Raw genomic sequence first — 26,082 nt, 5'->3', positions numbered from 1 at the left:
AACTACAGGACTTTGCTCCCGGAATACCTATAGGGATAACCTTGTCCTGGTAATTTGGTTTAACGCGATGGAGATCAGCAAAATGGTGATTCTGGCATGAACTTAAATTAAACCTTATTAATCATCACCGATGGGTAGGTGCTGTTTATCTTTAAGCTCCTTGTCCCTCCATTCCTGTGTATGTGTACATACAGTACGTGTGTACGCATAGGCATATATATTTATGGGTGTGCGGGTGCATGTTGGTATATACACATATATGGATGGATATCATTTCTTATCCCCATTCCTTCCCTTCTTTCCTTCTCCTTCTTGTTATCTTTTCCCCCTCTTTCCCACCCTTTCCCTTTTCTTCCCTCATCCCCCCCCCTCCCCTTCCCCCTCTCTCCCCCTCTCTCCCCCCTTTCCTTCCCCCCCTTTTTCCCTTTTTTCCTTCCCTCTTTTCGCCCCTCCACCTTCTTTTTCCTTCCCTTTCCCTTCCTCTGTTTCCCATTCCTCTTCTTTCTTTTTCCCTCCCACCCCCTTTTTTCCTCCCTTCTTTTTCTCCCCCTCTCTTATTCTTTTCCTTCCTTTCCCCCACCCCTCCCTTTCTTTTGTTCCTTTCTTCCCCCTCTCCCCCCCTCCCCTCTTTCCCCCTTCCTTTTTTCTTCCCCTCTCCATTCCTCTCCTTCCCTTTCTCCCCCCTCCCCCCTCCTTTTCTTTATTCCCTTCCCTTCCTTTTCTCCCTTCCTCCTTTCTTTCTCCTTGAGAAAAAGAACTGCTATCCATTTGGGCATCAACTATTGGATTACCGCCTTTCTCCAAATTGAGGGCTGGATATGATTACATTATGTGGTTGTATGTCATTTATGAAATGTGCATTGGCTTTGTAATCAATGTTTTTAATGTCTAAATCTTTATATATATATTTTCTTCTGATTTTCTAAATAAAAAGTATTGTATTTTTACTCCTGTTCTATTTGTGGTATCAAGATAGTCCTCTAATTCCATTGGTATTGCATGGTGAGACACTAGGAGTAATCCGTGCTTATTCCTTTTTTCCCCTTTCTCATACAGAAATAGGAGGCACAATGTAAATTAAACAGTTTGTGTTTAGTATCATTTTTAAGCGCTGCAATTTGAATCTTCTGGCCACCTCCCTTTTTCCAAGTTAGTTGTGGCTGATGATGATGATGTCACTGGTACATACAGGATAGATGTATAGCGAGGATGCCTGCCAGTAGACCCACGGTGATCACAGTAGAGCTTACCAAAACGGAACACTGAAAGAGCACATTATGCCCTGTATCTGGAAAAGAACAATAAAGATAGGTCATTTAGATGTTACGGGATCCTATAAAAGAGGAGAAAGAGAGCCAAGGTGATCTACTTATTACAGAGATGATCACAATAGAATTTTTTATTTTTTTTGCCAAAATGGATATCTATTCAAAGTCCAGTTGCTTGGGGAAAAGGTTCCTGCTCAGGAAAGGTTTCCTTAAAAATAAATATTTTCTGCAATAAAAATGGTGGTTTCAGTGAGGACTCCACGTCCTTCAAAGCATATATAATGGCTGTTAGGTTGATCCTCTGTCTCCAAAATTTAAAACCAGCTCTTCTCAATCTTTTTACCCCAGAATAACTCTTGAAATAATTTTCAGGTTCCAGGGAACCCTTGCTAAAATTAATTCATCAGTGGGATGCCCCTTGCCTTGTTACTGGGAAGAATGTCCCCCTTACTTTGGGGGTCACTGGGAAGAATGCCCCCCTTATATTAGTGGTCAGTGGTAATGATGCCACCCTTTTATTAGAGATCAGTGTAAAGAATGCTCCCCTTACATTGGTCACCAGTGGGAAGAATGCTCCTTACATTAACAGTCAATGGGAAGAATGCCCCTTACACTGGTGGTCAGTGGGAAGAATATCCCTTGGATTAGTAGTCACTGAGAAGATTGCCACCCTTACATTTGTCACCACTGGGAATGAATGAGAATTACATTGACTGTCAGAATGAAACCTTTACTGAAAGCTAAAAGATCATTGGTGTCAAGTCACTGGCTCTCCCAAGTGGCGTTGGCCCAAGAACTATGCAGACACTATCAGCCACCTCTGGAGGAACCCTGGTCTGGAAGACTGTTTATTTTAAGTTTTGGATAAAGTGAGAAAGGATTACACCCCCTACCAGTTTTTTCTTTTTTATATGGGCATGTGGCCATGGGAGGTCAATGATATCATAAGCATTCCTACCCCCTTTGTGTGCATTAGCTGCAGAGTAGAATATCCCCTGCCCACAGCTCATTGGCCTAAGAATAACAGTTGACGTTCAACTTTGTTTAAACGAGTTGAGCAAAATTCATGCATGTAGCATTTTTAGTAGTGCTCCACAAAGCAGGTGTCATGCTGTGTTACAAAGCACAATGAATGGCCCCCAACACATAAAGCACCTGTGCAACATTTTTAGCAATGCAGGTACACTGGGAAGGTACATTCATTCTGAATGGCACTGCAGCACAAATGTGTTATCATAGTGCACAGGTGTAAATTGTCCCTATTAGCGCAGGGATAACCTTAGCATCCATCCATGAATCTTGGAAGTGGTAAAGCTCCATGTGTCCTGTGTTTGCTACTTCTTGAATTAACCCCTCTATATGAGACCCTCATTGTATCCAGACAGAAAAAGCTTAAAAAAAAGTATATACAAAAATAGGAACATTTGAAGGAAACCAATAATTGACAAGATCACTAAGATAGAAAGGTGACAATAATAAAACGATTGATAGACAGATTACTGGATTGAAAAGGATAAAGGTTGTCTCTCTGGAATACAAGGCTGCAAACCATCCCTACAAGGCTTATTAAATCTGGAAGAGACAGGAGACATTTCATATTCTTGGGCTGTTCGGAGGAAGAGATTAAAGATTATCACCCCTTAAAGGGGAAGGCTGTATGTGACCTATCTGATACATAGGTCAAGAAAGGTGGTGAGATCATAGTGTAGAAATGTGGGATATCACATGTGGCATAATAGTGTGGAGTGTTTTGATCATGGAAGAAGCACAAATTACATACTGTAGATATAAGATTTATGAACTGTCGTAGACTTATGACCTGATAATCACTGGTGCACAAAAAGTTGTCATTCACCAGTCTTAATTACTACACTGTTATATTGTAACATATACTTTGTATGTAAATTTCAGCACATGCAATTTTTTCTGCTTATGTTTTTCAGCATGCAGACTAGTTATTTTAACCACTTCAATACAGGGCACTTAAACACCTTCCTGCCCAGACCAATTTTGAGCTTTCAGCGCTGTCGCACTTTGAATGACAATTGCGCGGTCATGCTACACTGTACCCAAATGAAATTTTTATCATTTTTTTCCCACAAATAGAGCTTTCTTTTGGTGGTATTTGATCACCTCTACGGTTTTTATTTTTTGCGCTACAAATAAAAAAATACCGAAAATTTTGAAAAAAAAAAGTTTTTTTTGTTTCAGTTTCAAAACTTTGTAAATAAGTACGTTTTCTCCTTCACTGATGGGCACTGATGGGGCTACACTGATGGGCACTGATAAGGCAGCACTGATGGGCACCAATGTGGCACCAATGAAGTGGCACTGATGGGCGGCACTGATGGGCGACACGGATGGGCGACACGGATGGGCGACACGGACGGACACTGATAGGTGGTACAAATTGGCACTGATAGCTGGCACGGATGGGCGGCACGGATGGGCGGCACAGATGGGTGGCACAGATGGGCATGGATAGGCGGCACAGATGGGCATGGATAGGCGGCACAGATGGGCATGGATGGGCATGGATAGGCGGCACAGGTGGGCACTGATAGGTGGCACAGGTTGGCACTGATAGGCGGCACAGGTGGGCACTCATAGGCAGCATTGGTGTTATACTATAGTAATGGATGCCAATCAGTGCCAAACAATAATGCATGCCAATCAGTGATGCCCATTGTGGGAACTGATTGGCATCCATTATGGGTACTGATTGGCACCCATTGTGCTGACTGGCATCCCTGGTGGTCTAGGGAGGATTACCTTTTCCCTGGTGGTCTGGTGGCGTCCCTGGTGGTCCAGTGCTGATAATCGATCAGCACAGACCCCCCCTGTCAGAGGAGTAGCCGATCGGCTCTCCTTTACTCGCGTCTGACAGACGCGAGTGAGGGAAAGCCGATCACCGGCTCTTCCCATTAACACTGTGATCAGCCGTGATTGGACACGGCTGATCACGTGGTAAAGAGTCTCCGTCGGAGACTCTTTACCGAGATCGTAGTTGCCGGGTGTCAGACTGACACCCCGCAACAACGATCGCCGCGGGGGCGCGCAGCGGCTCATAATCCTGATCACAACATATGACGTCCGGTCAGGATTATGCAACCACTTTGCAGCCATCAATTGCCTATAGGGCGGGCGGCAAGTGGTTAAATATTTGGTTATTGTGGAATATTTGAGTATATTATGGTTGTTTATATGATGTAGAGATAATAGCAGCATGGCCCTTTTAGAGAAAACAAACAGAATAAAAAGTATATTGAAATCATAAGGACTACAGATGTGCACTTCGGAAAACACAAGAGGTAGGAAAATTGTATAGAGGCAGGGAGAAAAAAAAAAAAACAAGACATGGAAACAGACCAGAAGAAAAAAAAACAAATGTATGCCTAAAATAGGGTATACACTATAAGAAAATCAAAAGAACATTTCCGTATGAGGCACGATCATTTGATTTTTGTATAGTGTGTACACAACTTTTTGATTCAGACATTCCAAACAAAATCTTCTTATTTTATGGATCTTCAATAAACATCACCGAGTGATGTCCCTGCCCATTATGATGTCACAGTCCCAGAGGACTGCCCGCAGACCCCGACAATCAACGGCCAGGATTGTCGGGAAGAGGCCCTTGTCCTCATCAACATGAGGACAAGGTACTTTGGGGTGGGGGGCTGCAGGGCCCCCCTTCCCCAAAGCACCCCCCCATGTTGAGGGCACATGGCCTGGTACGGCTCAGGAGGAGGGGGGCGCTCGCTCGTACCCACCCCATTTGCTGACCGGCTGGGCTGCGTGCTTGGATAAGGGTCTGATATGGACCTTGGGGGGACCCCCACGCTATTTTTTTCGGTGTAGGGCTTCCCCTTTAAGTCCATACTAGGTGACGGGGCCAGCGACGTGTCAATCTCGCTGCCAAAGGCGATGACATTGACTTCCTTCGCTAGTCCCAGCTACCTGGAGCCGCGTTCAAAATGAACTGACTTTTCTGTATTGCGGGAATGTCCGTTCATTTCAAAAGTCCGGCGGACTAGCACACAGACGGCCGGATTGACAATTTTTGAGTCAAAACTACTTTCTAAGTCCGCCGGACTTTTAGGAAAACAAAAGTCAGCCGGAGCCCACACACAGGCGGATTGTCGCCGGATAGTCTGATCGTGTGTACGCAGCATAAGTGAACACCCTAACTCACTAGTAGCAAACTGAGCCCTGCTCTATCTATCTCCACTCCAACAACACACTGCAAAAGCTTCCTATGGGAAGGAACCTTTTATAGTGTGGGGTGGCACTATGGGCACTGAGCCATGATTGGAAAAAGTCAGATAATTTTGTCCAATCAGGGCTCTGACAGTGCTCTGTGCCCAGAGGTCAGGTGCAAGGTCATATCCAATTAGGGCCCTAGAATGTACCCAGCAGTGCGCAGTGCATTGTGGGGCACTCGGCAAGATGTTTGCTCTGCCAAGCGCCCTGCAAATTCGGGGTGTTTGCCGAACGGGTGAACAGGCGATGCTTGGGCTGAACTTTTGTTTGGCCCAAACCATTCGCCCAACACTACTCCCATAAATCAAATGTTAGTCACCCAACATAATCTTAATGGCAGCTCCCTGTAATAAAAGAGGCACTATATTCACATCTCCAGCAACCCTTGTCTCCAATCATCATTCTATTCCAGCACTACAGTTGCTGTGAGACTCTACAGCACAGGTGTCACACTGGCGGCCCTCCGGCTGTTGCAGAACTACAAGTCCCATGAGGCATTGCAAGGCTGACAGTTGCAAGCATGACTCCCACAGGCAGAGGCATGATTGGATTTGTAGTTCTGCAACAGCTGGGGTGCTGCCAGTTTGATATCCCCGCTCTACAGCATTCAACATTTCCTGAATTGTTGGATGCCTGTGACTCCTGCCACGCGCTATGCTTCCTTCCACCAACCCCTATGTCACTGCTGTGTCCTATAATAACTTAGGAGTTGAATGATTAAATCACAGTTAGTAACTTTCCCAGCTTTCTTCCATACCCTTCCCACCTATATAATGCAGATGAGGAGAAGATGAGGTGCTCTTTAATCCAAATCTGTAGGGCATAGCAGAGTCACAATACTGTTCTTCCATAGATACGGTAGCAGTGAGTGAGTGTTGGCACCCTATTACAGGAAGTATGTTACTGTCATCATTACCAAAAGGAAATAAAGGGCTGACAAAAAAAAATTAATGCAGGCGCCATATACAGTGCAAGGACTAGTAAGCTGCAATATAATATATTTATATGCTATTGGGTATACCTTAATGCTTATTATACCTATTGATATTGGGTATAGCTTACCGTAATATAGTTTAATGCTTTCACTGATATAGAGCAAATGTGAAGCTGAAATCAGAACTCATTTTCTGCTACTTGTTTTAGATCAGTGAAATCCTTGCAGCAAGATAACCAGCCAATTATAACCTTCAAATGGAGAGCTCTGAAATAGATGGCATCCTAAGTATTTTAAGTAACTGTAATTCATAGTTAGCTGTAAGCATTGGAAATAGGTTAACAGGATGAAGAAACACAGCGGGTTATCACTTCATTGGTCAGAATCAGCATTCAAGAGTCAAGGGCAGTGGTAGACTCCTTGCTTGATATAAGGGGCCAAAAGTGTGGCCCCTAACATTACCATATGAGCAATCTATTATTTATTGTATGTAATGCTACAAAAAAGTCAAAGACTACGGACATGCTGCATAAGATGGTTAGAGACTGCAGACACAGACTTGACACTGCATGAGATCACTGACATGTCATCCATTTTATAGATCAGTGTGACCTATAGTGCTTTACAAATGACTGTATTCACATCTCATATTCTTCATAGTAAGATTTATTATAGACAGAAGAAAAAATACAAAAAGTGGAAAAAGAGTATGGAAAGCATAGAAAATGAAAGGAAAGGCACCTAGGCAGAGATAAAACCCCGACTACTGTCTGCTATGACCCTCTGGCCGAAATTGAAAATGGTTGTTAAAAACAGTGGTCCGCGCATGCGCGAGGCTTCCAAGATGGCCGCGATCATCTAAAGCTCCGCTGCCTCGCGGAACGACGGAACCCCTACCGCACGACACGGCTACCCTTCCGCTTCCCGAGCTATAGGGGCGGACTCCCGAAGTGTTGGGGCACATTTCTGAATGACCGGTGGACTGGCTAAACGCAATCTGGGCCCGCTGTTCGCTTCATTGGACGTGAGGGAGAAATCCAAGATGGCCACCGCAGCACAGCTCCTGTCTCAGGATCACAGATCCGCAGGCACAGTGGATTTCAGGTCAGATACAGACTTTCCTCCTCTCCACGCCACCCCAGGCAACCCCAGGGGTCTCCCCAAGGAAGCCACACCGTCCCCGGCCTCCACGGTCTCTCTGCTGGAACGCACCATCCAGGAGTTCTCCCCCTCCCCAGCGGGGACCTACAGGGTTACCCAGGCCGCCATGGCCCCCCACGAGGCTGCTCATGCAGACCCAGTCTCCCACATGGATGCCCTGTTTGGCAAATTCTCTGAACTATTAGAGAGGGGCCTCTCCCAAACTGCCTTGCAAATCACGGGGGAATTGAAAGCTGATTTTATTAACCTAGGCTCCCGGATCGAAACGATCGAACATAAAATGGAGGATACCATAGCCAGATCCATCCAAAACTCCAGGCACATTTACTCAGTACAGGAGCAATTGGACATAGCCATGGCCCGTATAGATGACCTCGAAAATAGGTCACGCAGATATAACGTCAGAATTCGCGGGCTTCCAGAATCAATAACTGATGTGTCCAGGGCGGTGCAAGACCTCATTCAACAGCTAATCCCTGACATCCCAGCTACTAAGCTTGAACTTGACCGGGTCCATAGAACCCTCGGCCCCCCTAGGAAGGATGGCACCCCGCGAGATGTTCTGGCCAAGCCACATCACTTCTCGGTGAAAGAAGAAGTTATGAAGAGAGCCAGATCCCTGCAACACGTCAATTACCAGGGCCACCAGGTTCAGATCTTTGCGGACCTCTCCCCCTCCACTATACAGAGACGGAGAGCTCTAAAACCCCTCTTGCTTGCAATGTCACAAAAAGACATAAAATACAAATGGGCATTCCCATTTGCGGTCAGGTTCACGGACAAAGGGAAGTCTTTTGCCTTCTCCACTTTCCCCGAGGGGGAAAAGCTCCTCACCAGGCTGAAAATCATTTCTCAAGAAGCTGACATGGACACTTCTAACCCTAGCCAAGGATCCAACAAACGACCCACTCCTAACAGCCCACAATCCCCGTTGTGGACCTCCGGAAGAGCCAAGAAGGTCAAGGATAATGCACCCACCTGAGCAACTTCCAGTCCCATTTTCAGACTCTCCATTCTGTGACTGACCGTCCGAGGTCCTGGAGAGGGCCGGAGGACTGCTCCCCAAACATTGAAAGTTTGGCCCTCCAACCCTTTTTGCCCTCCCCTTGCCTAGGACTTGTGCTACCCTTGTGCTACCCTTCTCCCCATTGCCTCCAATATTCCGGGACGCTATGCAGTACTTCGTCCATCTACTGGACTGCCCGTAACCCCTCATATTTTTTTACATCCCCTCGAAATGGGCCCTAAGGTTGCTTTGAGGATTTCCCAGGGGGCTGCATTCCACAGCACCCCCCCTGGATATACCATCCTACCTTATGCCTAAAGAACAGCATTCATTGTTTAGCCCCAGTGTCTTCTAGACATTATGTTTAGCCGTGCCTCAAGAAAAATTCCTTTTTTTTGTATATTGCTGCTTATATGTTATTGCTATTTAAAGTTGATTTCACAGCTCGGGTAGTTACCCGACTAGGGGTCCCCAGTTCCGCGAGGGACCACATGTGTAACTCTCCCTCCCTCGGCCTATCCCAGGCGTCTGAGGGTCGGGACTTCTGACCTTATGGGTCGGTTGTCTTCATTGTTTTTTCTTGGGATTTCGGGGGGGTCTCCTGCCCTGATCTCCTCTTTCTCTTCTCAGGAACCCTTTCTTTCCTTGCCCTTTCTCCCCCTCTCTCCCCCCTTGATGGTAAGCTACCCCCGTTGAATGTTTACATGACACTATTTTTTTTCTCCTCAGGTTGGGCTGAGCCAACCCAGTCGACATGGTATCCTGGGAGACAACCTCGGGCCACCGATCCCAATGCCCTTACCAAGAACCCCGCTATGGATTGGGTAAGTGAGGTCGCTTTCAGATGCTGGGCTCCCCCTCTGCTCCATGGCTGATTCACAGGCTGCTAGGCTTAAGATAGCCTCCCATAACATTCAGGGTCTTAATTCCCCCATCAAACGGAGAAAAGCCCTTGATTACTACAAATCCCTGAAACTAGATATAATTCTACTTCAGGAAACCCACCTTCCTATCCGGTATAGTCCCAAGTTCCTACATGCCCACTTCCCTCAGTTCTTCTTAGCCAACGCGGAATCCAAGACCAGGGGGGTAGCCATTTTGATTGCCAAAACATGCAAATTCAATAAAAGTTTTGAAAAAGCGGATCCGGAGGGCAGGTATTTACTTGTAAAGGGCACTGTGGGGGACCAACTTTACTCCTTGGTCTCCTACTACGCCCCGAACACGGGTCAGGCCAAATTTTTCGAATCCCTGCTGCGCACCTTAGCACCTCTTTTAGAGGGAACGGTTATTGTCGGAGGGGACTCTAACGTCGCCTTTGATCAAGGACTTGATAAATCCTCCCCCTCACGTTCCCGCTTAACCAGGCCCACGAAGGCAAGCTTACGGATCGCCAAATTGCTGCACGCTCATGGGTTATCCGATGTCTGGCGGGAATTAAACCCCACAAAGAGAGACTACACTCACTTCTCAGCGCCTCACCAATCATATGCACGCATAGACCACATACTTGTCCCCTCCTCGCTCCTTCCCAGGATGCTCAAAGCCTCCATCACTGACACAGTGATCTCGGATCACTCACTGGTAATTGTGACGGCCCTGGGGGGTTCGAGTGGGAGACACCCTAGGCATTGGAGGTTAAATGAATCCCTCCTTTCGGAGCCATCACGAGTTATGGATCTCGACAAAGCATTGCAGGAATATTTCTCTATTAATGCGACTCCTGATGTCTCCCCCGAAACCCTGTGGGCGGCGCACAAAGCATATATTAGGGGAAAATTCATGCAATTAGGTTCTCAAATAAAACGGGAAAGGCAATCAACCATCCTGAAGCTAGAAGAGGAATACTCTAAACTCAGAGCTCTTCACAAAAAGGACCCCCTCCGCACCCCCACCTCCATACTAGACAAGACTCGCTTAGAACTCAATCTCGCCCTCACCACGAAAGCTGAAAAATCGGTTAGGTGGTCTGGCCACAAATTTTACTCACAGGCGGACAAAATAGGCACACTCCTGGCTAATAGACTCTCCCCTAGAACCAAGCTGAGCACCCTCCCTCGGATCAGAAGTGCAGGACTCCCGCCCACGTCTAATCCGGTCACAGTTCTGAATGCCTTTCAGAACTTTTACACCTCTCTCTACAGTAGCTCCCCACCTCCCAAAGATAACCTCCTTCCAAAGTTTTTGGAGGGACTTCCCATCCCGGCCTTATCGGACGTTCACAAACAAGTTATGGAAGCCCCCTTCCAGGCAGAGGAGATACTGGAAGTCATAAAGGCTCTTAAAAAAAGCTCCGCCCCTGGACCCGACGGTCTTTCGATCCCTTACTATAAAGCCTTTGCCAACACGCTAGCCCCTCACCTGGCCAATCTCGGTAATCATAAAGCTAATGGAGACCCCCTGGATCCCCACCTTAACACGGCGTATATCACGGTCATCCCCAAACCTGGCAAGAACTTGGAAGATGTCAGCAACTACAGACCGATTTCCCTTATTAATAATGATCTCAAAATTCTCACGAAAGTTATGGCCAATAGGTTAGCCTCCTTTATCGGACGCTACGTCCACAAGGACCAAGTTGGTTTTATCCCCGGCAGACAGGGACCTGATCAAATTCGGAGGGCGATTGATATTATCTCCATTTTGCAGTCTAATTGGGAAGGGGGACCCGGACAATCTGGCTTCCTCCTTTCCTTAGATATTCAGAAGGCTTTCGACTCGGTCTCATGGCAGTACATCTTCCAGCTCTTTGACAGGTGGGGATTTGGGGCTCGCTTCCTGGGCTTATTACGGGCCTTATACTCCCAGCCGAGGGCCCAAATTCGAATGCAGGGATACCTCTCTGAGCCAATTCCCATCACCAGGGGGACCAGACAGGGGTGCCCCCTGTCCCCCCTCATATTTGCAATAGCCATTGAAACACTGGCGATCGCAGTCCGCCACAATATGGACATTGGAGGTGTCCAATGCGGTAGTCAAACGCACAAATGTGGACTCTTCGCGGACGACATACTGTTGTTCCTCACTTCCCCCCTCACAACCCTGCCCAACTTATCCCGGGTATTGGACGACTTTGCCAAGGTCTCAGGCTTGAGGGTTAATTACTCCAAGTCTGTGGCGTTGAATATTTCTCTCCCCACCCACCAAGTCCTCTCACTCAAACAATCCTTTCCGTTCCAATGGAGTGACACTGCCATCCAATACTTGGGTATCTCCCTTACACCTAAAATAGAGATGTTGTATGCCCACAATTACCCCAAATTATACAGACAGCTGGAAACTGATCTCTCCTCATGGTCTAAACACGAACTATCCTGGCTTGGCCGGATTAACTCCATAAAAATGACCCTTCTCCCCAAAATCCTCTACTATTTTCGAGCCCTGCCAATACCAGTTCGGAAGGACCACCTTTGCTCTCTGCAAAGCAAAATACTGAAATATATCTGGGGTAATAAGGGATACCGTCTACCGCAAAACACGCTCTTCCTGCACAGACGCAGGGGGGGGTTGGGTCTGCCTAACCTCCACAAATACTACCTTGCAGCTCGCCTAGCCCAACTCTCCTCGATCTACTCCAAATATGAGAAACCGGATTGGCAGTCCATAGAACGCTGTTCGGTACCCTCCTTTACACTAGATTTTCTATTATGGTGCCCGCCCAAAGCCAGGCCGCCCATCATGTCCCCATCCCTATCTCACTCCTGCGCCCTATGGGACGGTCTTCGCAAAGAGCCTTCCCTAGTCTCCACTTTAAGACCCCTTGCTCACATGTTCCGTAATCATGACTTCCCCCCTGGTCTGAACATTGAGGCCTTCAGATGGTGGTTGGACAAGGGACTATACCGGATAGGTCACTTTTTCAATTCCAGGGGTCCGATTTCCCTAGCTTATTGTATCGAACACTTAGAGCTACCAGATACAGAGAGGTTCCGCTTCCAACAAATATCTCACTTCTTGAACTCACTTTGGAAAAACAAACCCCTTCCTCCTTCCTTTACTGAATATGAAGCCTGGTGTGGTAGGATCGGGGAGCAGAGGGGTGGTATTTCAGTGATCTACGCGGCTCTCACTTCCCCAACGGGCAAATCCCCCTATATGACGGCTTGGGAATCTGATCTCCAGACCTCTGGCAGTCTCGAAACCTGGCAGCTGGCCCTAGCCAGATCCTTTCGTGGGATCCAGAACACCTCACTAATGGAGGCTAGCATCAAATTGATAACCAGGTGGTACCTCACTCCAGTAAGGCTAGCCAAAATATATCCCACGGCTAACCCCTTATGTTTCAGGGGGTGCCAACTTCGTGGCTCCATGATCCACATCTGGTGGGAATGCCCTAGACTTCGTTCGTTCTGGACTAAAATCTTCAACTTGATTTACTTAGTCACAGGCTGCCGGGTTCCGAGAACTCCAGAGGTTGCGTTACTCAATACCCCGGTTCCTTTGATGTCTGGTAACATTCAGAAACTAACTTATTTTATCCTATTAGGAGCCAAAATTGCGATTGCCTCCGCATGGAAGCAACCCAAACCCTCCTTCCTCGCAGTTAAGAGGAAGATATCGTGGATAATGTCCCAAGAAAAACTGTCAGGTATTCTGTCAGACACCACACCTAAATTCCGAAAGGTGTGGGACCCTTGGGCCCGTTACATGGGAATCTCTCTGCTGCCTGGGGTACCCCCAGGCTCTCCCCTAGTGACCAGACCTCACCCCTAAAACGCCCTCTCTTACATTGAATGCGAAACATTCCCCCGCTATAACCTTCCACCCTTTCAGGACATAGCTTACCTCCCCTTACCCCTCTGTTCTCCTCTTCTCCTCCTCTTTTCTTTTCTCTGTCCTTCTAGTCGTTCTATGTTTTTGGTTTGCTCAACAGAGCTGTAATTGACAGGTTCACCATACAGTCCAATTTAATGTTGCGGTACCCACTGCAGACGGTCCTCCAACTGCTTTATCCCTCTGAGAGGGAGGGGCCTGGGAGGATACTCCCCCATCCTGGCACAGCAAGTTCCCTATTAGGGGTGTCGGAATGGGGGCTCCTGGGAGCTACCCCTAATAGTTCTACTTGGTGGGCTCTCCCGGGGGGGTCACCCTCCGTTTACCTCTTTTTCATGTAGCCCCTCGATGAGGAAGGGCATGCCGACTGTACCCTTTTGATATTGTCTGTCTTTCACTAATGTCTCCTGTTTTCATTACTTACATTGTGACAGCAGGCCCTCCCTGCTGCAGTTAGTTTATGTACTGTTATACGTATGTAAGTGCCTTTACTATAAAATAAAATATTTTGAAAGTAAAAACAGTGGTCATGGTCAAGCCTGTAATCAGAATAGGACACAATAACAATATAGACATAGTAAAAAGACCCATTCATGTCAGCCCAATCTTCTGCAATGCTTTAAACACATGCACGTTGATGCAAGTTGCGGAGGGCAGCCCATTCATTTGAATGTCCAATGCACCACACCTGACAACAATCATGCATGTAGCAATTTCAGGAATGCATTGATGTAGAGTGAAAGAATGCCAACCTTAAAAGGATATACACCTACCTCTGCTTTTTATTGTCCATTGTATCTGGACAGGAGAGGAACTGAGCCAGACTTCGCAGATCACATGACCTCCATAGTGCATAATATCCCTTTGAAGTGAGAGAAGGCTTTGAAAAGTCCAAATGCCACCAGTTTCCTCCCTAGAAATGATTCTGCCCTTGTGATGCATTCCAGAGATGTTCCAGGTCACCTGAACTGTATGATGAGAAGCGCTAACTATACAAGCCAGCTGGATGGCATTGTTGGAAGAAAGAAATTGAGGGGCAGCCAGAAGATGGATAGAAATGATGGTTGTATAATTGTCTGTGAATGAATAACAAGGTAATAAAATATACGTTAGTACTGTAATCCACATGAAACAAGCTGAGAGCTGTAAATATCTAGCAGTATGTCCCTAAATACCGACACTACAGTAAAAGCTAGATATTAGGCCTCATTTTATAGAAAGTGTACCAAATGTTTAACATTAGTGAATTTCAGTTCAGTAAAGTTTTCAGGAAGTCCAGTTTCCACTGAGTTACTTCACAAAGATATTTCTGCCCTTGTGACATATTAGTCAGCTGTCAAAACCTCTTAATTACCCAAGTCCACCATTGAGGCCCCTTGCTGGTGCCATTTCTATGTGTGAGGGAATGAAAATCAATTGCCACTGATGTGCCTGTGCCAGATGGTCCCTGATGGTCCCCTCCATTGATGCCGCCACTAAGACTCTTCTTCTTGTCCTCCATACAAGCAGTGGAGGACTGAGCATTGTCACATTGTTCAGTCACCACATCTAAGCTGTAAATACATTTTTGTTTTTTAATTCGGATACACTTTAAAGGCCACAGGTTGATTAGTTTGCTGGATGTTACACTTCTCTGCCGATGTGTAAATAAAATATAGAATATAAGCAATCTGATTCCTCCATGCCAGACCTAAAAGTGTAGAGATTGGACCCTGGGTCTGTCCCTGAATGGCAAAACAGCAATAAAAGCTTCTTATTAAACACTTCACTGAATAGTGCATCGAAAAATGCAAGTTATAGTTTTATAGAGTTGCTCTTTATTACTCAGCTTGCTTAATAGAATATTGAAGGGCAATGATTACACCAGTAAACCAACTTTGTACCTAATATCTGTGACCAAAAATCACAGCCTCCTGAGTTGTATTATATGCTATCAAAGCTCATTCTTCCAGTTGGCAGGATTAAAATGGTGGGCGATTTAAGTCCATTGCCACAAAAAATATACATCTAAAATTCCCCCCTTTTTAATTAATGAAACCACCAAGCTACTCATTCACTCCCTCGTTATCTCTCACCTTGACTATTGCAACTCCTTTCCCATAGACTTACCTCTTCATAGGCTATCCCCTTTTCAATCTCTCATGAATGCTGCTGCCAGACTCATTCTGAATACCCAGTGAATTAAATTCAAAATACTAACAACAACATACAAAGCAATCTACAGCCTCTGCTCCCCTCAAGACCCCCTGCTCTCAAACTCCCTTGTCTACTCCTCCCATGTTCATCTCCAGGACTTCTACGGAGTTCTCCCATCCTCAGTCTATCTAGCTATCTCATACCCTGGCTGCCTTTAGGCGATCACTGAAAACGTATGTTTCAGGAAAGCCTAACACTCATTCAATTGATGTTTTATTACTTCCATCAGCTCAACCCCCACAGTTACAAACTTTTGTACCACTTGCTCTAGACTATTAGATTGCGAGCTCCTACGAACAGGGCCCTTTAACCCTCTTGTATTTTAGTGCATTGTAAATGTATTGTCTCCCTTTTATATGGTAAAGCGATGCGTAAACTTTTATACAGGATGTAAATCCTGTATAATAATATTAATAATACTGGATAAAAAAATGGCAAACCATACAAAGCCATCCTTCTTTTTCACAGCCACCACAATAATCTACTGTACAAAGGTAAGGAGCCATAGGACTAGAGTTCCGTAGGCCTTAAAATTGGGGTTACAGGTGAATGGAGCACTCGTATTTTGCAAATCATGAATTTCTTGATTGGGCTCTCAGTGCTGGAATCTTGGTATTTAAGCAAAAGGCTGTTAGATTTTGGGCCAGCTGTAGGGGACATTTGTAGGAAAACAAGTAGGTAAATGTAGATATAGGAGGTTAGTGTAAGGAGTAGAAGTTTATGGTGCGGGTAGACTTCAGGTAGGGTCCTGTTATCTGTGCTGGAAGCTCTATACTAGAAAATAATAATGTCAAGTACAGGTATCTAAAGCTAACACAATGGCAAAACATTTGAGAATAAATATTGTTCCTATCTATAAATCCATGTGTGTATATGACTCAAATGAGTATGTTTTTCATACCTCCAACAATTAGGGTTGTCTCATTCACAGATATCACTTGCTTGGCACTGGCTTCTTTAAAATTTGTTTTGCAGAAATATTTTCCAGAATCATTTTTCTGAACGTTGTATATCAACAGATTCACATTTTTTGCCCTATAACCCGATTCACAATTTTATTTATGGGTATTATCTCTCCATACACAGTCTCTAATAAATATAGGAGCTTTGTCCGCTCCATGGGGTCCTCTGTACCAAGTAATGTAATTCTTTGGATCATCCAGCTTATCCGATATACAGGAAATTCTTGCTGTACCACCAGCTGGAACAAACAGGACATCTTGAGGCTGGTGTAGAACTGCTCCGACAACCAACCCTATAAAACAATGAAAAGTGACATATAAGCCAATATAATACAATATATTATACAATGCAATATAAAATAGCATACAATATACAATATATAATCTAATATACAATTATGTTTCAATATAAAATAATATATGAAGTATAATACAACACATACAGTATAATAAATTGTAAAAAAAAGAATATAGGCATTAAAGCTAATCCATACTTTCTGATACAAGGTTAATTTATAGCATAAATAAACTAAATATAAATTGCATTAAACCTTAAAGACTTGTTTTTGAACTCCTACAATTCCTTTAGCAGCAGCTATTGATCTTTAGGCAGTAGATATTCAATTGTGTTTATTGTTTAATAGAAAAAAAAGAGAAACGAGAACTTTAGACTTAAATTATAAATCTTTCATGAAGTATATCAGCTATAAAATATCTGGATCTTCACTGCGTAAACAATACCAGTAAAGGCACAAATAAATATCCAAAATTGCATTATACAAAAATAAATAGATAAAAAAAAATCCTAGCAGATATGTGAATACATGGTTTGAGGAATCACAACTTATTCAAAATCGATCCAATTAAAAATTTGACAGCTAATGTAAAAAAAACAGTTTGTCTTGCCTGAACTTTAGGATCACCTGGAATTCCCTGTTTTGCCTCCAGTGTGGTCAGTGCATTTAAAGGGAGCCGGTTGGTATTAGGCCTTTGCAATTTGTTTCGTAACGAATCGAAATTCGGCCGAATTTTGCATCTTTCGGACATTCGGATGCATCGGATGCATTCGGATGCATTCGGATGCAAGTTTTTTTTTACGAATGACAACGAACCGAAACAAAACTAAATTTTCCGTTGTGCACAAGTCTAGTTGGTATAACACTCTTTAATTTTACTCTGGCCAGAAAGTCAGGAAACTGTGGGATTACAGTGATTGTATTCTCACAATGCATGCAGCAACTTGTAGAATCTTTATCAATGCACTAGGCCATGTTCATATTATCATGTAGCCGGAATGAGCGTTCCCGATAAGCAATTTTCATATGATTTCTGCATGTCACATAGTGAAGGTCAATAGGCTGCCCTAGATGGGTTTTTGTCACCCAAAATGAAGCATCTGCTTCTAAGGGATAATAGCACCCAAAGGCATGCTGCACATCTAATACACCTCCCTTTGTCAGGAAAAAATTCTAATTTAAGGATTTATTTGCAGCTGCTCCTTCCCTGCTTTTAAAGAGAGGGAAAAAGTAACGTAAAGGATAGGAAAAAATATATTTAAAACCTATCAAAATATTAAAATACTTAACTTAAAAAAACAATATTCATAAAATTAACTTAAATAATATTTACTAAACAAATTCAGTCCTTTAGAATGAAGTCTCCATTTAAAAATACACAGAACGGAATCTCAGAGGTTCATTGTAGTAATTGGAACACATTTTCAAATATTCGCACAATCCAGTCAATGTCAGTTATATTTGTTTATTCAGTAAGTAACAATGTGAAAAATGATGTACTCTAACTGTAACATTATTCAAATATTTGTTTTATTAAAACATGAGATAATGTTCATTTAATCACTTTAATTATTTAATTATATATAAGGTTGATGTATTTCCCTGTACATGATTGGATGATTAGTTAACAACTGCTAAAAACATACAGAGGAGACTTGTTAGGTTATTAAACTTTTTTTTTTTTTTTAGCACAGAATAAGAAAATAAATAATAAAATGAAGGTTGACTAGAGATACATAAGAAACAAGTTGTAAAATAAATACTGTAAATTAGTAAAAGTAAGAAAACTGATATATATACTCTTTATAATAAATATTAATAAAAATAAATATATATAATTAAATACATCAATATATCTTAATATCTTAATATAAATCATATATCATCACATATGCTTTCTACTTTTTTTCTTGATAGTAGAAATCCCCTTTAAGCATTTTACAAACAGCATAAAATAAGAAAGCTTTTTATAAGACTTATCATCATCATCATATTAGGTTGAACTTGATGGACTTGTGTCTTTTTTTGACCTCAGCTACTATGTAACTAATATTTCTCAACTAAATAATGTCACATGGTTTTGTCTTTTGTAAAAGTATAAAATAAATTTTAAGATTTGCTTGGAAAAAAGCTTTTTCTTGCCAGATAATAAAACAGCAGCTGTTCATATGAAAGAGTGAAAAAAATGACACGATCTGTCAGAAAACAACATTTTATTTTCCTTCTGTCAGATACCTTTGTATATGTGGAATGGTAAATGTATTTATTCATTTTAAATTACATTTATTTATTTTTAAACAATGTCATAACTCAACATCCCAACTGCTTAGTTACATAAATTTTATGCAATTTAACTTGCGTGCAAATTATTTTTGTATACCTATATGTAAAAAAAAATGCTACAATCAACTTCTATAGTTATTCTCTTATCATATCACAAAATAACAGAAAATCTGTGACAAGTGAAGAGGAAAACAAAACTACAAGTACTTTAATAAATTCTAAGCATAAGTAATATAATTTTTACCAAAAAATATGATTAAAGGTATTTTTGTTACCTCCAGAAAAAAAGAGAAGATTGAAGACAGACATCTGAACTTTCCAGAAGAGATTTTTAAGATACCTTTTGAATTTCTGTATGTACACTGTCCTTATATCAATTATAACCGGAAACTTGTGGGTTTGAGAAAGCAAAACTAAATTCCACCCCTTTAACAGTACAGCCAATGGACTGATACATTTGATTCTCTCTGAACAACAGTTTCTGGTCTGTATTGTTACAGTAGCACTAGAGGATGTTTTTAGAACACAAATGCCTTTTTTCTTTTCTTTTTTTTTTTTTATTCTTTATTTAAAGGTTTACATCTGGGATTCACAGTGTGACAGAAAACATCACAGCTTATGATACATTGACAAAAATAAAGTATCTTAATAGACAGACAACTGGGGAGGTGTGATATAAAGGCACATGTAAAGGTAGGCCTTCCAAATATCGGGAAGCACAGGTCAAAATGATCAAGTCACCCAGATTAGTGAACAAATTGTATATTAAAATAAATACAAAAGACAATTGCATATAACATAAAGTCTAAGCCCTTGTACACACGGTCGGATATTCCGACAACCAAATCCGTCGGATTTTGTCCTTCGGATCTTGTCCGAAACTGTTGCATACACACGGTCGGACAAAGTTGTAAAAAAATCCGATCTTTCAGAACGTGATGACGTAATTTCGTTAAGATGGGACTATGTTCAGGCTAGTAGCCAATAGCTTTGATGTAGGAATTTGATCTGAGCATGCGTGGCACTTTGTCCGATCGGAATTCTCTACACATGATCGATATTTTTGGGGATATTTATTATAGCAAAAAGTAAAAAATATTGCTTTTTTTTCAAATTAGTCTGTCTTTTTTTTATTTATAATGCAAAAAATAAAAACCCCAGAGGTGATCAAATAGCACCAAAAGAAAGCTCTTCTTGTGGGAAAAAAGGACGTAAATTTTGTTTAGGTACAATGTCGCACAACCATGCAATTGTCAGTTAGGCTGGGTTCACACTGCTGCGGGGGGAGATCCGGATGTGATTCGCACCGCAAATCACATCCGATCTCCGTAGCGATGCGAGTTCAGCCATACAGATAGTATGGCTGAATTCGCATCGCTCCCGCAGCAAACTCGCACGGGACCCTTTTTTTGGTCCGCAACAGAATCGGATCGCATGGGGGTTCACACCATGCGATCCGATTCCTGTGCGAGTCGGCAGATCGCACTGCGATATGCGGACGGATCTGGGGGTGTCATTAACATATCATTGACACTCCCAGCCATCCGCATAGGGCAGTGTGAACTGCCGGCGGGAGTAATGCGATGCGGGAAAACGCCGCGGATTCGCGGCGTTCCCGCATCACAGCGGTGTGAACCCGGCCTTAAAGCGATGCATCGCTGTATCGCAAAAAAATGGCCCCGTCAGGAAGGGGGTAAATCCTTCCGGGGCTGAAGTGCTTAAATCTCATTTGTCATGTAGTTGCCCACCCCATTAATTTGTTCAGATCTTCTTGCAAAGTTTCCAGATCCTGCAGAGAATTGATTGCCCTGCTTTAGCTAGTATCGTCTGCAAATACAGAGATTGAACTGTTTACCCCATCTTCCAGGTCATTTATTAATAAATTAAACAGGATTGGTCCCAGCACAGAACCCTGGGGGACCCCACTACCCACCCCTGACCATTCCGAGTACTCCCCATTTATCACCACCCTCTGAACTCGCCTTTGTAGCCAGGTTTCAATCCATGTACTCACCCTATGGTCCATGCCACACTTGTACAGTAAACGCTTATGGGGAACTGTGTCAAATGCTTTTGCAGAATACAGATATGAGTCATGAACTTGCTTTAACCATATGAAGTCTAGGATGTTATATGCAGCCTAAGAACATCAAGTGGTTAAAAAAAAACAATGTTTTTAAATATATGAGGCTCAGGTCACAACAGTTTAGCTTTAAGATCTTTGTGTTAGCCATGTGACTGTAATTTAAAAATTTCATTGGACTTAAATCAGAGCTAAACTCATCAATTTAACTGTTTTTAAAAAGCTGTAACATTCCCAGCATGCCAGGATTGCCAACTGTCAGATTTGCTTGTGTTCTCAACAAAACTGTCTAACCATCACATAGCTGTTTTCATAACTAATCACATGTGCATCATCATGGCAGCTGCAGATCAAACAGAGGCTAAGATGACATCTTCCATGAAAAGGATTAGTTCTGCTTAACTTAATCGCTTGCCGACCGTATACTGTATATATACAGCGGCAAGGCGGCTCTCCTGGGCAGGATCATGTACCCGTATGTGATCCTTCACTTCCGGATCTAGGGCGCATGTGTGCCATTAGCGACCCACTTCTGCTGTGACTGGACACAGCGGGAGCCAGTCAGCAGATCCGGTGGACATTGCATATCGCTAGACCCGCTGATCATTCGGGACAGAGGCAGAACGGCGGTCTGTCTATGTAAACGAGGCAGATCACCATTCTGTGAGGCGGGCAAAGCAGGAACACAGAACTCGGCCTTCCCATAGTACTAGCACCTCCCACACAGTCTACACAAGCACAGGTTAAGCACACACTTAACCCTTTGATCGCCCCTGATGTTAACCTCTGCCCAGCCAGTGTCATTAGTACAGTGACAGTGCATATTTTTAGCACTGATCACTGTATATGTGTCACTGGTCCCCAAAAAGTGTCACTTAGTGTTCAGTTTGTCCCGCTATAGGTCGCAGATCGCCACCATTACTAGTACAAAAATAAATAAAATAAGAATCCACAAATTTATCCCAAAGTTTAAAGGAAATTGTGACCTGGTTTAACCATGGTATAACATTGGCATGCCTCCATCCCTAAATTAGGTAAAAAAGAGAAGATAGAAATAGGAATGGGACGTCAATGACTATTCAACTGTTTCTAATGCCTAAATATTAAGGTCATATTGTAACATATTCCAAAACATCACAACTATATCAATAAATTAATAATACATATAATAATACTGTAATCACAAGATTTACATAGTAATATTCATATAAAATATTTAATATAATTGGTCATTGGACATAATGGTACAGTCAGTAAAAATAATAAATCATACAGAAGGCATATAATATAATTAATACAGCCATATATACCTAAAAATTCAACAGAGCAGTAAATTTGATAATTGTATGAGAAGATTAGGGCATCCATTAGATGTTAACTCTACGCGTTTCATAGTTTTATACCAATTGTCAGGAGTCAACTGCATGTAAATGTAGACTGAAAAGAAAGAAAGAAAAAAAAAATTTGGATAAGTTAAATTTGTTAATTTAAGGGATCTTCTATGTAAGTTTTTGTTTTGTGTTTTTTGTTTATAGCGCAAAAAAAAACCAGAGGTGATCTATTACCACCAAAAGCAATCTCTATTTGCGAGGGGAAAAACCACATACATTTTATTTGGGTACAGCGTTGCACGACTACGCAATTATCAGTTAAAGCGGTCCTCCACCCGGAAGTGGAAGTTCTGCTCATCTGACCCCCCCCCCTTCGGTGCCACAATCGGCACCTTTCAGGGGGGAGGGGGGTGCAGTTACCTGGATAATAATATTTTTTTTAAAGGTGCAGAACCACTTTAAATTAACACAGTGTCTCATTAAAAAAATGGCCTGGTTCTTGAAGTGGGTATATCTTCTGGAGCTGAAGTAGTTAAAATAGCTGTCATTTTTAATAGAGAGCCTCATCCTTGTGTGTTAAGTTTATGTAAAGAGCCTAGTATCCTTTGTGGTGGCAGGTACTGTAAGATAAGCTATACATGTTAAATGTACCTATTTACTTTCCTAGTAGCAATCTAAGCTTTCATTAAATAGTGGTAAAGGCTAACTCCGGGAATTATTGTGATTGATGTTCATCACAATAATATTTTTAAGTCAACCTATTTTGAGTAGACCTACCTAGGAAAGCTCTATTCATCGCTTTAAGTGTATCCAAACCAAATAACAAAAATGTTATATATTGTTCCTTAACAGTACTTCTATGTAGTGGTTCCATTAGTTTTCTTTATTTTAGACTTCTTTCCTTTATTTTCACCTAGTGATCCTGCCAACAGCACCCTTCCCATCCTATGGTGATGGCACTGTACTGAATCTATGTAGGGGCAACGCTATAATAAGTCCTGTGGCACAGAGAGGTAATCTTGACATGGTTGATACTGCTGTTTGAGATTGGACTATATCAGCTTACTATATTTCTGGAAGGTTCAAAAGATTTTTTTTTTCTACATATTTAATCATTTTAATATCAGGCACTTTACTGCCTTCCTGCCTTGGCCAATTTTCAGCTGTCAGCGCTGTCACACTTTAAATGACAATTGCGTGATTATGCAACACTTTCATTTGGCTCACACAGAGATTTATTTTGGTGGTATACAATCACAATTGCTAAATAAATTAAAAAAGACCGAAAATGTTGAAAAAAAAAGTCTTTGTTTGCAGGACAGTACAGATATCTTCCAAATCGCCCCTTTTTGGAAAATAGACAGTCCGAGGTATTTAGTAAGAGGCATGGCAGTTTTAATCATAGTTTTTTGGAAAATTAAGAAATTTTTTAAAAATTTTTGCAATTTTTTTTTAAATATTGTTACCAGTGCAGTATTGAGTGATCATATAACTGGTGTGTCAGTATATATATATATATATATATATATATATATATTTTTTTTTTTTTTTTTTTTTTTTTTTTATTACATTTTTTTCTTTTTTATATATATTTTTTTTAACATGCTGCAACCAGAGCAATATAATGTTACCATAGTAACATTGTACTACTCTGGAGAAGTGATCAGCATTTTTATTTTATTTTACAAACTATGGTTGCTTATAGCAGTAAATTTCATTGCTATAAGCAAGCATTTTACTGAATGAAATAGATTCATTCAGTTTGCTTTGCTGTGATTAGCTGTAATTGGCCACAGGTTATCACATGGTACAGATGGGCTGTGATTGGCCCTGTGTGTACCATCTAATCACTGTGACCAATTACAGCTAACAACACAATTGGAACAATGATTGGCATAAAAGGAAGCCATTCATTGTTTACAACTGTCCTGTTACGTGCTGTGATTGGTCACAGCGATCACATGGTAAGGGCAGTGGACCTGTACACCGATCAGTAATCAGCTGTGTCAAGTGGACACAGCTAGTGACAGACCATGCCCACAGCATGGTCACACGATTGCATGCAAGGCTTGTTCCAGGCAGAAGTCACATGACACCCACCCAGAACAACGAAAGTCGGCCATCAAATTACTATGTACGGGTGAGAACTGGTTAACACTTTTAACCTCCCTAGCGGTAATCCCGAGTCTGGCTCGGGTTGGGATTTTCATTACAATAGCGGTAACCCCGAGCCAGACTCGGGTTTGCACCGCTCGATGCAGGGGAGGACACAGGGATCGTTACTTACCTTGTCCCCTGGATCCAGCGATGTCCGCCGCGCTGTGTGATCGAGCTGTCCTCCGCTCGATTCACAGTGCCGAATGCCGCCGAGCTCCGTTCCCTGCGACGTTACGACGCACGGGAGCGGAGAACGGCGGCAAATTCAAAAAAGTAAAAACACACAAAACACACACAGCACTGTAATCTTACAGATTACAGTGCTGTAGTAAAAAATACACACCCCCTTTGTCCCTAGTGGTTTGTGCAATGCCCTGCATGCACTTTTATATTATAAATACAGTTTTTTACTGCTTGGAATTTGGAGATTGTCCATAGCAACCAAAACATGTCCCTTTTTCAGTTTTTTTTGGATTTGATTACATTATTGAATAATTTTTATTATTCTTTATTATATTATAAACTTTATCATACCCGGGATGTCCGCTAGACTCTGGTTTGAAGAGATTTCAGAGCGTTATTCCTAAGAATTACAGGACTACAAAATAAAAGCCAGATTTCCATGCAAAATAATTGTACCGCTTTCAGCACCTTATTCCAGACTGAATCATACCGCCAGGGAGGTTAATGAACACTTTCAATTGTACTTTTAGCTAAAAGGAATCAAATTAGAGAGCTTACATAACATATATTTTATCAAAATGTCAAAGGGAATTAATGGTCTTGCTTATGAAACCAAACCAAATGTTTCCTTTTTATTTTTCCATCTCAGCACAAGACACTGGAGAGATACTGTAATCTCCAGACATTTCATAAAATAAAACATTTAAAATTGACCACGCTTAGAAGTCCACAACAACCAGGGACTAAATCATCAGCAGTGCAGATTAGTGTTCCTCTGCATTTTAAAATGTCCAACAAAAATATCAAGAGAACACAGTGGCAAAGTCCAGATAACATATACTGTAAGCCCTTGTACACACGTTTGGACATTCCGACAACCAAATCCGTCGGATTCTGTCCGACGGATTTTATCCGAAACTGTTGCATACACACAGTCGGACAAAGTTGTCCGAAAATCTGATCGTACTTAACGTGATGATGTTATTTCGTTAGGACGGGACTACGTTCAGGCTAGTAGCCAATAGCTTTGGTTTAGGAATTTGATCTGAGCATGCGTGACACTTTGTCCGATCGGAATTATCTACACATGATCGGACAAAATCCGATCGGATCATGTTGTCGGAAAATTTTATAGACAATTTGGAAAACTTGGTCCGTCAGATACTCTGACGGAAACAGTCCGATG

General features: G+C 42.4%; 1 long non-coding RNA gene across 1 annotated transcript; it reads right to left on the bottom strand.

The window, feature by feature from the left end:
• Window positions 1-712: 712 nt before the first annotated feature.
• Window positions 713-19,481, bottom strand: LOC143942089 (uncharacterized). Its single transcript, XR_013264675.1, has 4 exons — window positions 19,418-19,481; window positions 16,503-16,856; window positions 14,179-14,481; window positions 713-1,288 (listed from the first exon to the last, which is right to left on the bottom strand). It is a non-coding gene; the product is annotated as an uncharacterized LOC143942089 (long non-coding RNA).
• Window positions 19,482-26,082: the final 6,601 nt, after the last annotated feature.

This window comes from Lithobates pipiens, unplaced genomic scaffold, assembly GCF_037356315.1.
Source record: "Lithobates pipiens isolate NorthernLeopardFrog02 unplaced genomic scaffold, aLitPip1_a1.2 Scaffold_30, whole genome shotgun sequence".
NCBI classification, from domain to species: Eukaryota; Metazoa; Chordata; class Amphibia; order Anura; family Ranidae; genus Lithobates; species Lithobates pipiens.
Note: the sequence above shows the minus strand (reverse complement) of the source record. Positions and strands in the feature narration are given on the sequence as shown.